Genomic DNA, 14,560 nt, shown 5'->3' with positions numbered 1-14,560 from the left:
GCCTCCCAAAGTGCTGGGATTACAGGCGTGAGCCACCGTGCCTGGCCCTGTTTGTTTGTTTTTAAAAACACATTTTTTGCTTTCAGCTTTTGGCTCAGAAGAGGCCAAGGTGCAACTTTCTTTGGTCGTCCTGAATCCAGGTTCATCCAACACCAGCTGCCTCCACCATGCCGCCGAAGTTCGACCCCAAGAAGATTAAAGTCATACCTGAGGTGCACCGAAGATGAAGTTGGTGCCACTTCTTCACTGGCCCCCAAGATCGGCCCCCTGGTTCTGTCTCTAAAAAAGGTTGGTGATGCCATTGCCAAGGCAACAGGTGACTGGAAAGGCCTGGGGATTACAGTGAAACTGAACATTCAGAACAGACGGGCCCAGATTGAGGTGGTGCCTTCTGCCTCTGCCCTGATCATCAAAGTTCTCAAGGAACCACCAAGAGACAGAAGAAACAGAAACACATTAAACACAGTGGGAATATCACTTTTGATGAGATCATCAACATTGTTTGACAGAGGCGTCACCAATCTTTAGCCAGAGAACTCTCTGGAACCATTGAAGAAATCCTGGGGGACGGGCGCGGTGACTCACGCCTGTAATCCCAGCACTTTGGGAGGCCGAGGTGGGCGGATCACGAGGTCAGGAGATTGAGACCATCCTGGCTAACATGGTGAAACCCCATCTCTACTAAAAATACAAAAAAATTAGCCAGGTGTGGCGGCTTGCGCCTGTAGTCCCAGCTGCTGGGGAGGCTGAAGGGAGACTGAGGCAGGAGAATGGCATGAACCTGGGGAGGCGGAGCTTGCAGTGAGCCCAGATCGCACCACTGCACTCCAGCCTGGGTGAGAGCAAGACTCTGTCTCAAAAAAAAAAAAAAAAAAAAAATCCTGGGGACTCCCTAATCTGTGGGCCATAATGTTGATGGTCGCCACCCTCATGACATCACAGATGACATCAACAGTGGTGTTGTGGAATATGCCCAGCTAGTGAAGAAGCACAAAACAAAATATTTCAATAAAGGATCATTTGAACAAAACAAACAAACAAACTTTTTTTGGCTGGGCGTGGTGACTCACGCCTGTAATCCCAGCACTTTGGGAGGCCGAGGCAGGTGGATCACGAGGTCAGGAGTTCGAGACCAGCCTGACCCACATGGTGAAACCCCATCTGTACTAAAAATGCAAAAATTAGCCAGGCGTGGTGGTGTGCACCTGTAATCCCAGCTACTCAGTAGGCTGAGGCAGGAGAATTGCTTGAACCCGGGAGGCGGAGGTTGTAGTGAGCTGAGATCGTACCACTGCACTCCAGTTTGGGCGACAGAGCGAAACTCTCAAAAAAACACAAAAAACCAAAAAAGCAAACTTTTTTTTTTTTTTTAATAAAATACATTTAATATTTTTAAATAAGTCAAAACAAAACATTGATACAATGACTAGTTATTTGTATGAATATATGCATGTGTGTTTGTACAGATGCATTAAGAAATCTTAATCCTCAAAATGATGAACATTTTAGAAGAAATATTAAGTATAATAGAGTTTGGGATCTGTATTTTTCTTTCTTTTTTTTTTTTTTTTTGAGACGGGGTCTCACTCTGTCGCCCAGGCTGGAGTGCAGTGGCACGATGTCAGCTGAGTGCAGTGGCACGATGTCAGCTCACTGCACGCTTCGCCTCCCAGGTTCATGCCATTCTCCTGCCTCAGCCTCCCGGGTAGCTGGGACTACAGGCGCCTGCCACCACGCCCTGCTGATTTTTCGTATTTTTAGTAGACACGGGGTTTCACCGTGTTAGCCAGGATGGTCTCGATCTCCTGACCTCGTGATCCGCCCGCCTCAGCCTCCCAGAGTGCTGGGATTACAGGCTGAGCCACTGCGCCCTGCCCTGGGATCTGTATTTTTCTAAGTAGGTGATTCTGTATCTAATGAAAAATTATCACTTAAAATTTCAAAATGTTTTAGTTTGTTGTTATTATTATTATTTGTATTACTTTTAAAGCTGGGGTCTTCTTATGGTGCCCAGGGTAATCTTGTTAATATTTTTATATTATCATTGTATCTTAGGCAGCTCAAGCTGCCATAACAGAATACCAGAGACTGGTGTCTTTTTTTTTTTCTTTTCTTTTTTATTGATCATTCTTGGGTGTTTCTCGCAGAGGGGGATTTGGCAGGGTCACAGGACAATAGTGGAGGGAAGGTCAGCAGATAAACAAGTGAACAAAGTTCTCTGGTTTTCCTAGGCAGAGGACCCTGCGGCCTTCCGCAGTGTTTGTGTCCCTGGGTACTTGAGATTAGGGAGTGGTGATGACTCTTAACGAACATGCTGCCTTCAAGCATCTGTTTAACAAAGCACATCTTGCACCGCCCTTAATCCATTCAACCCTGAGTGGATACAGCACATGTTTCAGAGAGCACAGGGTTGGGGGTAAGGTCACAGATCAACAGGATCCCAAGGCAGAAGAATTTTTCCCAGCACAGAACAAAATGAAAAGTCTCCCATGTCTACCTCTCTCTACACAGACACGGCAACCATCCGATCCCTCAGTCCCTTCCCCACCCTTCCCCCCTTTCTATTCCACAAAACCGCCATTGTCCTCATGGCCCGTTCTCAATGAGCTGTTGAGTACACCTCCCAGATGGGGTGGTGGCCGGACAGAGGAGCTCCTCACTTCCCAGTAGGGGCGGCCGGGCAGAAGCGCCCCTCACCTCCCGGACGGGGCGGCTGGCCGGGCGGGGGGCTGACCCCCCCCCACCTCCCTCCCGGATGGGGCGGCTGGCCGGGCGGGGGGCTGACCCCCCACCTCCCTCCTGGACAGGGCGGCTGGCCGGGCAGAGGGGCTCCTCACCTCCCAGTAGGGGTGGCCGGGCAGAGGCGCCCCTCACTTCCCCGACGGGGCGGCTGGCCCGGCGGGGGGCTGACCCCCCCACCTCCCTCCCGGACGGGGCGACTGGCCGGGCAGAGGGGCTCCTCACTTCCCAGTAGGGGCGGCCGGGCAGAGGCGCCCCTCACCTCCCGGACAGGGCGGCTGGCCGGGCGGGGGGCTGACCCCCCCACCTCCCTCCCGGACGGGGCGGCTGGCCGGGCGGGGGGCTGACCCCCCCACCTCCCTCCCAGACGGGGCGGCTGGCCGGGCGGGGGGCTGACCCCCCCACCTCCCTCCCGGACGGGGCGGCTGGCCGGGCGGGGGGCTGACCCCCCCACCTCCCTCCCGGACAGAGCGGCTGGCCGGGCAGAGGGGCTCCTCACTTCCCAGTAGGGGCGGCCGGGCAGAGGCGCCCCTCACCTCCCGGACGGGGCGGCTGGCCAGGCGGGGGGCTAACCCCCCCACCTCCCTCCCGGACGGGGCGGCTGGCCGGGCGGGGGGCTGACCCCCCCACCTCCCTCCCAGACAGAGCGGCTGGCCGGGCAGAGGGGCTCCTCACTTCCCAGTAGGGGCGGCCGGGCAGAGGCGCCCCCCACCTCCTGGACAGGGCAGCTGGCCGGGCGGGGGGCTGATCCCCCCACCTCCCTCCCGGATGGGGCGGCTGGCCAGGTGGGGGGCTGATCCCCCCACCTCCCTCCCGGACGGGGCGGCTGGCCGGGCGGGGGGCTGACCCCCCCACCTCCCTCCCGGACGGGGCGGCTGGCCGGGCAGAGGGGCTCCTCACTTCCCAGTAGGGGCGGCCGGGCAGAGGCACCCCTCGCCTCCCGGAGGGGGCGGCTGGCCGGGCGGGGGGCTGACCCCCCCACCTCCCTCCCGGACGAGGAGGGAGGACGCTCACTTCTCAGACGGGGTGGCTGCCGGGCGGAGGGGCTCCTCACTTCTCAGACGGGGCGGTTGCCAGGCAGAGGGTCTCCTCACTTCTCAGACAGGGCGGCCGGGCAGAGACGCTCCTCACATCCCGGACGGGGCGGCAGGGCAGAGGTGCTCCCCACATCTCAGACAATGGGCGGCCGGGCAGAGACACTCCTCACTTCCCAGATGTGATGGTGGCCGGGAAGAGGTGCTCCTCACTTCCTAGATGGGATGGCAGCCGGGCAGAGACGCTCCTCACTTTCCAGACTGGGCAGCCAGGCAGAGGGGCTCCTCACATCCCAGACGATGGGCGGTCAGGCGGAGACGCTCCTCACTTCCCAGACGGGGTGGCTGCCAGGCAGAGGCTGCAATCTCGGCACTTAGGGAGGCCAAGGCAGGCGGCTGGGAGGTGGTTGTAGCGAGCCGAGATCACGCCACTGCACTCCAGCCTGGGCGCCATTGAGCACTGAGTTAACGAGACTCCCTCTGCAATCCCGGCACCTCGGGAGGCCGAGGCTGGCGGATCACTGGCGGTTAGGAGCTGGAGACCAGCCCAGCCGACACATCGAAACCCCGTCTCCACCAAAAAAATACGAAAACCAGTCAGGCGTGGCGGCGCGCGCCTGCAATCGCAGGCACTCGGCAGGCTGAGGCAGGAGAATCGGGCAGGGAGGTTGCAGTGAGCTGAGATGGCAGCAGTACCGTCCAGCTTCGGCTCGGCATCAGAGTGAGACCGTGGAAAGAGGGGAGAGGAGAGAGGGGAGAGGGGAGAGGGGAGAGGGGAGAGGGGGGAGGGGGGAGGGGAGAGGGGAGAGGGGAGAGGGAGCTCTATCTACCACACAGTCTTGGGTGCAAAGTCCAAAAGCAAACATTTTTAAAAATACAAAAATTAGCCGGGCATGGTGGTGCACGCCTGTAGTCCCAGCTACTCGGGAGGGTGAGACAGGAGAATCACTTGAACCCGGGTGGCGGAGGTTGCAGTGAGCTGAGATTGTGCCACTGCACTCCAGCATGGGCAACAGAGCGAGACACCATCTCACACACAGAAAAAAGTATACAACTGAATGGTTTTTAGATATTTACAGAGTTGTGTAACCATAATCTAATTTTAGAACATTTGCATCACTCCTAGAAGAAACTTTGTACCCACTAGCTACATTGGATATTTATTTTATTCCTGGTACCCTGAAAATTGCTTTAAGGATATTATTTCATTTAGTCTTCCAAAAACCTCTGAATTTGGTATTATTATTCCTTTTCATAGATAAGAAAACCAAGGCCCAGAAATAAGTAAACTTGCCCAGAATTACACATATTTCTAGTGCCAGACCCAGGATTCAAACTGTTTTGATAGATGCCAAAGCCTGCCCTTCTCAAACCACTACCCAGATGCCATAACCCAGCCTCTGGAGTCTAGTCTTTTAGCTCTGCCTTATTATGTTCCTCAAGGCACACTGATTCTTTCTTCGGTGCCTCAGCTGGTGGTTCTATTTCGGTCCTACTGCCCGATGCCCTTAATATTTTTTTGGCCAGGTTCATGCATCTTGGGTCGGAGCCCCAGCCTCTTTCCCTTTAATCCACTCTTCTGACAGAGCAACTTCCTAATGCCCAACCCTGCTCAGGTTACCCACGGCCTCCCCTCTGAACAGGTCCACATGGCCTCTGGAGTAAATTCTTCCACTCCTTAACACAGTGTCCAGAACTCTCAGGGGGGCTTGCCCTGGTCCACTCCTCCAACTTTATCTTGTCCTCCACCTCCACATAAACCTTTTGTTCGTGTCACCTGGGCCCTTGCCAGCTTTCAAAAGCATCTTACATATTCCTATCACCCCATGTTTGTTCCTGCTCTTTGTGTAGAGAATGCACTCCCTGAATTCCACCCATCTAAATCTTAGTCCAGCTACAAACCTCCTCCATGCAGCTATCTCTGCTCTCACCAAGAGTCAGTGGTTCCTCCCACTCTCCTTCTTCCCACTCTCTTTGGTTCCTCCAAGTGAGCCCTTACCACATACCTCCTTTCTATAGTGAGTTGGGCTGGTCTAGACTGTCAGATCCATGAATCTAGAGGTTAGGTTCCTCTGATTTGCCAGGCCTGTGTCGCTTGCCCACTACTGTAGCCAGAAATGGGATCAATTCCACCTAAAACACATGGACTGAGGATAAGGGAGCAGAGAACCTCTACAGAGATGCTGCATGCATCAGAACAAAATCCTATGTCCAATATAGGCAGGATGTTTTTTTTCCATAAGATCTAAATAATCTCATTGTTTCTATGCATTTTTTTTTTTTTTTTTTTTTTGAGACAGAATCTGGTTCTGTAGCCCAGGCTGCAGTGCAGTGGTGTGATCTCGGCTCACTGCAACCTCTGCCTCCCGGGTTCAAGCAATCCTCCTGCCTCAGCCTCCCAAGTAGCTGGAACTACAGGCACCTGCCACTACGCCTGGCAAATTGTTGTATTTTTAGTAGATATGGAGTTTCACCATATTGGCCAGGCTGGTCTTGAACTCCTGATCTTGTGATCTGCCCGCATCAGCCTCCCAAAGTGCTGGGATTACAGGCATGAACCACCGCGCCCGGCCAGGAATCTTTGGTTTGATTCATTTGTTCCTTTATTCATTCAACAAATAGTTGGCTAAGTAAAGCCAAATGTGTCACTTGACTAGCCTTAAAATAAAAAAGATCCTTTTTTTTTTGAGATGAAGTTTCGCTCTTGTTGCCCAGGCTGGAGTACAATGGCGCGATCTCAGCTCACCACAACCTCTGCCTCCTGGGTTCAAGCAATTCTCCTGTCCCAGCTTCTCAGGTAGCTGGGATTCCAGGCGTATGCCACCACGCCCGGCTAATTTTTGTATATTTAGTAGAGATGGCACATTGGTCAGGCTGGTTTCGAACTCCTGACCTCAGGTGATCTGCCCACCTTGGCCCCCCAAAGTCCTGGGATAACAGGCGGGAGCCACTGTGCCTAGCCAAAAGATTCTTAAGTCATGAAGCTACACTCCAGTAGAAGACAACACCACTCAAGCAATCATATAAACGCATCTAGAAATGCAGCAAATGTGAAATGGCAGCCTGGGACAGAGTTCTTGAGTTCTCCAGAAGTTGTTTAGGTTTCCTAATCAAAATGATTATGTGGAATTATGTTAACTGGGCAAAAAGCATTTTCTTTCACAATTGGAAGCGGTCCTTATTCCAGGCCGGGGGTGGTGGCTCACGCCTGTAATCCCAACACTTTGGGAGGCTGAGGCTGGTGGATCACCCGAGGTCAGGAGTTTGAGACCAGCCTGACCAACATGGTGAAACCCCATCTCTACTAAAAATATAAAAATTAGCCAGGCATGGTGGTAAGCGCCTGTAATCTCAGCTACTTGGGAGGCTGAGGCAGGAGGATCCCTTGAGCCCGGGAGGTGGAGGTTGCAGTGAGCCAAGATTGTGCTACTGCACTCCAGCCTTGGGGACAGAGTGAGACTCCATCTCAAAATAAATAAATAAATAAATAAACAAATAAATTCACATATTTCAGAAGAGGTAGTTTTGTATTTAATTCACATTAAAGTGTAAATGAATGAACAAAAGCAGCTCTTTTGTTAACTCTGAAAGAAGGTAAGTCCTATGGATGGGAATGACTAGATCCCTGGATGGGGATGTGTAAGCCTGAGGAGCTGAAGGACAATTTCCTTTATTTCTGATTTTTTTTTTTTTTTTTTTTTTTTTTTAGACAGGGTTTCACTCCTGTCACCCAGGCTGGAGTGCAATGGTGTGATCTCAGCTCACTAAAACCTCCACCTCTGCGGCTCAAGCAATTCTCCTGCCTCAGCCTTGAGAGTAGCTGGTACTACAGGCGCAAGCCATAGCACCCAGCTAGGTTTTGCACTTTTTTTGGCCGGACGTAGCGGCTCCCGCCTGTAATCCCAGCACTTTGGGAGGCCGAGGTGGGCAGATCACCTGAGCTCAAGAGTTCGAAACCAGCCTGGCCAACATGGTGAAACCCCGTCTCCATTAAAAATACAAAACTTAGGGCAGGGGTGTTGGCTCAGGCCTGTAATCCCAACACTTTGGGAGGCCGAGGCTGGCAGATCACGAGGTCAGGAGATCGAGACCATCCTGGCTAACATGGTGAAACCCCATCTCTACTAAAAATACAAAAAATTAGCCGGTGTGGTAGTGGGCGCCTGTAGTCCCAGCTACTTGGGAGGCTGAGGCAGGAGAATCGCTTTGAACTTGGGAGGCGGAGGTTGCAGTGAGCTGAGATCTCGCCACTGCACTCCAACCTGGGCAACAGAGCGAGACTCCGTCTCAAAAAAAAAAAAAAAAAGCCCACATAAATTAGGCCCAGCGCAATGGCTCATGACTGATTGCCTGAGGAGGGCAGATTGCCTGAGGTCGGGAGTTCAAAACCAGCCTGGGCCACATGGTGAAACCCCATCTCTTTTTTTTTTTTTTGAGACAAAGTCTTGTTCTGTTGCCCAGGCTGGAATGCAGTGGCGCCATCTCGGCTCACTGCAAGCTCCACCTCCCGGGTTCATGCCATTCTCCTGCCTCAGCCTCCCGAGTAGCTGGGACTACAGGTGCCCGCCACCATGCCCAGCTAATTTTTTGTATTTTTTAGTAGAGACGGGGTTTCACTGTGTTAGCCAGGATGGTCTCGATCTCCTGACCTTGTGATCTGCCCGACTCACTGGGATTACAGGTGTGAGCCACCACACCAGGCCGGTGAAGCCCCATCTCTACTAAAAATACAAAAAATTAGCCGGGTGTGGTGGTGCACTCCTGTAATCCCAGCTACTCAGAAAACTGAGGCATGAGAATTGCTTGAACCCAGGAGGTGGAAGTTGCAGTGAACTGAGATCGTGCCACTGCACTCCAGCCTGAGTGACAGAGCAAGACTCTGTCTCAAAAAAGAAAAAAGAAAAATAAAATAAATAAATAAAAATTCTGTTTTTTGTAGAGACAGGATTTGCCATGTTGCCCAGGCTGGTCTTGAACTCCTGAGCTCAAGTGATCCACCTGCCTCGGCCTCCCAAAGTGCTGGGATTACAGGTGTGAACCACCATGCCTGGCCTTACTTTCTGATTTTGAATGGGGGAATCTTTGAAGCTGACTCTGAAGCCTCCATATCTAGAGCACAGAGAGGTGGGGAAATATTAGTGCCTTTCCTGACCTTCATCCTACTTCCTAATCACTATGGAGACTTTATGTGCAAAATTTCTCTTCATACCAAAACAAACTCCATGAAAATGGGTTACAGTGGTAGGAAAAAGGGATCTATGCATCAGTTCACAAGACCATGGAGGCAACATCCAACGTAGTGGGCTCACAATGTACTGGCTTGCTCTTGACTATCACAAATATGTTACTGCTTTGAAACTTACCACCAGCCCCTGTGGCCTTCTGACCTGAGGCCTGGGTTAGGGTCTTAGTTTGTTCTCTGTTGCTTATAGCAGAGTTCCGGAAACTGGGTAATTTATAAAGAAAATAAATTTATTTCTTACAATTATGGAGGCTGAGAAGTTCAAGGTCGAGGGGCTGCATCTGGTGGGAGCCTTCTTGCTGATGGAGACTCTGTGAAGAGTCCCAAGATGGTACAGGGCATTACATGGCAAGGAGGCTGAGTGTGCTAGTTCATGTCTCTCTTCCTCCTCTTTCTTTTTTTTGAGACGGAGTCTCACTCTGTCATCCAGGCTGGAGTGCAGCGACGCGATCTCGGCTCACTGCAAACTCCACCTCCCGGTTTCACACCATTCTCCTGCCTCAGCCTCCCGAGTGGCTGGGACCACAGGTGCCTGCCACCACGCCCGGCTAATTTTTTGTATTTTTAGTAGAGATGGGGTTTCACCTCTTAGCCAGGATGGTCTCGATCTCCTGACCTCGTGATCCGCCCGCCTCAGCCTCCCAAAGTGCTGGGACTACAGGCGTGAGCCACCACACCCGGCATTTTTTTTTTTTTTTAGACAGAGTTTTGCTCTTGTTGCCCAGGCTAGAGTGGAATGGCATGATCTCAGCTCACTGCAACCTCTGCCTCCCAGGTTCAAGCAATTCTCCTGCCTCAGCCTCCCGGGTAGCTGGGATTATAGGCACCCACCAGTACACCTGGCTAATTTTTGTATTTTTAGCAGAGACAGGGTTTCACCATATTGGCCAGGCTGGTCTCAAACTCCTGACCTCAGGTAATCAACCCGCCTCCACCTCCCAAAGTGCTGGGATTACAGGCGTGAACCACTATGCCCGGCCTCTCTTCCTCTTCTTATAAAGCCACCAGCTTGGCCTGGTGCGGTGGCTTCATGCCTGTAATCCCAGCACTTTGGGAGGCCAAGGTGGGAGGATCATTTGAGGACATGAGTTCAAGACCAGCCTGGGCAAGAAAGCAAGACGTGTCTCTACCAAAAAAAAAGAAAAAATTAGCTGGGCATGGTGGTGCGTGCCTGTAGTCCCAGCTACTTGGGAGGCTGAAGTGGGAGAGTTGCTTGAGCCCAGGTTGAGAGTGTAGTGAGCCATAATTGCACCATTGCACTCTAGCCTGGGTGACAGAATGGGACCCCATCTCAAAATAAATAAATAACTACATAAAAATAAATAAATAAAGTCACCAGTTCCCCTCCCGTGACAACCCACTAATCTATTAACCTATTCATTCATTAATCTTTGAATGGATTAATACATTCATGAAGGACCCACCTCTCCATATTGCCACATTGAGGATTAAGTTTCAACATTAGTTTTTTTTCTTTTGAGGTGGAGACTCACTCTGTCACCCAGGCTGGAGTACAGTCGAGTGATCTTGGCTCAGTGCAACCTTCACCTCCCGGGTTGAAGCAATTCTCCTGCCTCAGACTCCCAGGTAGTTAGGACTACAGGCAAGCACCACCATGCCCAACTAATCTTTTTCCTTTTTTTTGTATTTTTAGTAGAGGCAGGGTTTCACTCTTTTGGCCAGGCTGTTCTTGAACTCCTGACCTCAGGTGATCCGCCCTTTCAGCTTCCCAGAGGGCAAGGATTACAGGAGTGAGCCACTGCACCTGGCCAACATGAGTTTTAAATTGGACATTCAAACCACAGCAGCCAGAGAGATTTCAAATGTTTGGTGTGTTTGCAGGCTTTCGTGCTCACCCTGTCAGGCTCAGGGTCACCCATGCCACCCACGTCACCCAGGCCCTCAGACCTGGTCCCCATGCCAGGCCTGTCTTCTGGGAGTATCTTCTTGCTTTTGGAAAGTTCAGTCCTTTGCTCTGTTGTGGCCCAGATGGCACAGCACCCTTTCCCTCTGGCCCCAGTCTGCAAGCCTCCTGAGCGTAGGATCCACGACTCCTCCATAGCCCCAACACTGAGCTCAGTGCCTGAGATGGCCGAGTCCCCATCACAATGCTCTGTGACTGCTTGTGCTTTCAGCCCTCTCTGCCAGCTTCCTACCAGTGACCTTTCCCAGCTTGTAGTTCTCCTGGCTGGGGAAAGTGACCTCCAGAGTTTGTATCCTGGAGTTCCAGCACTGAATGTTTTTAGCAGCACAGAGTTGGTTCTTCTTCCCTCACCTCACTGAGTCCCCTTTCCCACTCTCTGGTCCCATGGTCAGTCTTGAAGAGCATTCCACAGCAAAGCTGAAGACGGTTTTCTTTTTTTCTGCATATGGAATGATGTAGATGCTAGAGTTTTTGGTGTGTCCGAAGAAGAGTGAGGCATTAAGTTTTTTGTTTTTGTTTTTGTTTTGTTTGTTTGTTTGTTTGTTTGTTTTGAGGCAGAGTTTTGCTCTTGTTGCCCAGGCTGGAGTGCAGTGGTGCAATCTCGACTCGACTCACTGCAACCTCTGCCTCCTGGGTTCAAATGATTCTCCTGCCTCAGCCTCCAAAGTAGCTGGGATTACAGGCGCCCGCCACCACTTCCGGCTAAATTTTTGTATTTTTAGTAGAGATGGTGTTTCACCATGTTTGCCAGGCTGGTCTCGAACTCCTGACCTCAGGTGATCCACCCGTGTGGCATTAAGTTTTGCCCCAGCCCTGAATAAACATGTGGTTGTGTACACAAAGAGACGTGGGAGGCAAAAAATTGAGAATGATTTGTAGGAAATGTGTGTCCCTTAATTATTCCCCCCTTGGGGAGTTTTCTCCACAGGGAGAATTCTAGTGGGAGGCAAGGCTCTTCTCCCAGCAGACAGTGGAGGCATGAGACCTAGGCTCGGCCTGCCAGACATTCTCACTCAAGACTCTGTCTTTCCAGGGAGTGACAAGCCCACAAGGATAAATGGGCACTCGGTGGAGGGGAGCCTGCTGCAGTGGACAGGTCTGGATGGCGTGACCTCTGCTGGGTTTCCTGCTCTCTAACCCCTTTTCTTCCAGGCAGTTCTTCAGTCTAGTTTCCTTCCAACAAATCCAGTTTCTGTTTCTGTTAGGTAAGTCCATTTTCAGTGCTTGCAACTCTGCCTGACATATACATAAAAGTTCAATTAGAGGGGATGGTTTAAATAAATGCAGAAACATCTGCAATGTTTTGAACCATGCAGCGGTTCAAAAAAGTAATGGCAGAACTATGCACATAGATGTGGAAAGATCTCCATAATACATGTCTAAGGACAGTACAGTATATCACTCTTTATTTAAAAATTAAAACAAAGTTATGAATGTCTTTTTTTTTTTTTTTTTTTTTTGAGATGGAGTGTCACTCTGTTGCCCAGGCTGGAGTGAAATGGCGTGATCTTGGCTCACTGCAACCTCCGCCTCCTGGGTTCAAGCGATTCTCCCTGCCTTAGCTTCCCAAGTAGGTGGGATTACAGATATGTGCCACCATGCCTGGTTAATTTTTGTATTTTTAGTAGAGACAGGGTTTCGCCATGTTGGTCAGGCTGGTCTTGAACTCCTGACCTCAGGTGATCTGTCCGCCTCAGTCTCCCAAAGTGCTGGGATTACAGGCATGAGCCACCGTACCCAGCCAAAATTATGTATTTCTCTGTGCATGTGTGTGCTACCATTATAGTGAAATGCTGAAAAAGAAGGACTTTATTTGTTCATACCTATATTCCCAGGCCTAGAACAGTGTGTGGCACATAGTAGACACTCAATAAATATTTGTCGAATTAAAATATTATATAGAAAAAGATCTGGAAGGACACATATAAAACTGAAAATAATGGTTTCTTAGAGGGACTAGAATGTAGACAAGGGTAAAGCTGGGCGTGGTGACTCAAACCTGTAATCCCAGCACTTTGGGAGGCCAAGGCAGGCGGATCACAAAATCAAGAGTTCGAGACCAGCCTGGCCAATATGGTGAAACTCTGTCTCTACTAAAAATACAAAAATTAGCCAGGCGTGGTGGCGGGCACCTGTAATCCCAGCTACTCGGGGAGGCTGAGGCATGAGAATCCCTTGAACCTGGGAGGCGGAGGTTGTAGTGAGCTGAGATGGTGCCACTGCACTCCAGCCTGGATGACAGAGCAAGGCTCCGTCTCAAAAAAAAAAAAAAAAAAAAAAAAGAATGTAGACAAGGGTAAATTTTTATTCATATTACTTGAGTTTTTTTAATAATGAAAATATCTTTCTGTATTACTTGTGTAATTAAACAATAAAAAAAGAAGAGCACTAAATATTAACAGGTGGCTGGATGTGGTGGCTCATGCCTGTAAACCTAACACTTTGGGAGGTCAAGGTGGGAGGATCACTTGAAGACAGGAGTTTGAGACCAGCCTGGGCAACATAGTGAGACCCTGTCTGTAGAAAAAAAAAGAAATATTAACAGGTGAAATGAAAGCCATTAAAATGGTAATTTAAAAGATGGTTTTATAACGAATACAAGTTAGGGAGAAAAGAAAGAAGGCAACTGGTATTCCAGGTAACTACATGATATTTTGGTGGGAGTGTTGGCTATTTTGACAAGAGAACAAACACAATCACATTTTAGATTTTCTTTCTTTCTTTTATTTATTTTTTTTTGAGATGGAGTCTCGCTCTGTTGCCCAGGCTGGAGTGCAATGGCGCGATCTTGGCTCACTGCAACCTCCGTCTCCCGGGTTCAAGTGATTCTCCTTTCTCAGCCTCCCGAGTAGCTGGGATTACAGACGCCTGCCATCGTGCCCAGCTAATTTTTGTATTTTTTTTTTTTTAGTAGAGACAGGGTTTCACCATGTTGGCCAGGCTGGTCTTGAACTCCTGACTTCGTGATCCACCCACCTCGGCCTCCCAAAGTGCTGGCATGAGCCACCGCGCCCAGCCTAAATGTTCTTTTCTTTTCTTTTTTTTTTGAGACAGAGTCTCGCTCTGTCACCCAGGCTGGAGTGCAGTGGCGCGATCTCGGCTCACTGCAAGCTCCACCTCCCGGGTTCATGCCATTCTCCTGCCTCAGCCTCCCGAGTAGCTGGGACTACAGGCACCCGCCACTATGCCCGGCTAATTTTTTGTGTTTTAGTAGAGACGGGGTTTCACCGTGTTAGCCAGGATGGTCTCGATCTCCTGACCTCGTGATCCACCCGCCTCGGCCTCCAAAAGTACTGGGATTACAGGCGTGAGCCACCGCGCCCGGCCTAGATTTTCATTTTTTAAAAGATATTCAGTAGGCACCCTCACCCCATCCCTAACAAGATTAGAAACCGATGCAAGGCTCAGAAATGCTTATTGTGCACATGATGCCTTTGTATTTTGATGTGGGCATCAAAATGTCCTGCTTTAGGCCCAGCTCGGTGGCTCATGCCTGTAATCCCAGCACTTTGGGAAGCCAAGGCGGGCTGATCACTTGAGGTCAGGAGTTCAAGACCAGCCTGGCCAACACGGTAAAACCCTGTCTCTACTAAAAATACAAAAATTAGCCAGGCGTGGTGG

This window comes from Pan troglodytes, chromosome 8 (assembly GCF_028858775.2).
Source record: "Pan troglodytes isolate AG18354 chromosome 8, NHGRI_mPanTro3-v2.0_pri, whole genome shotgun sequence".
Classification (NCBI taxonomy): Eukaryota; Metazoa; Chordata; class Mammalia; order Primates; family Hominidae; genus Pan; species Pan troglodytes.
This window is presented reverse-complemented; position numbering follows the sequence as displayed.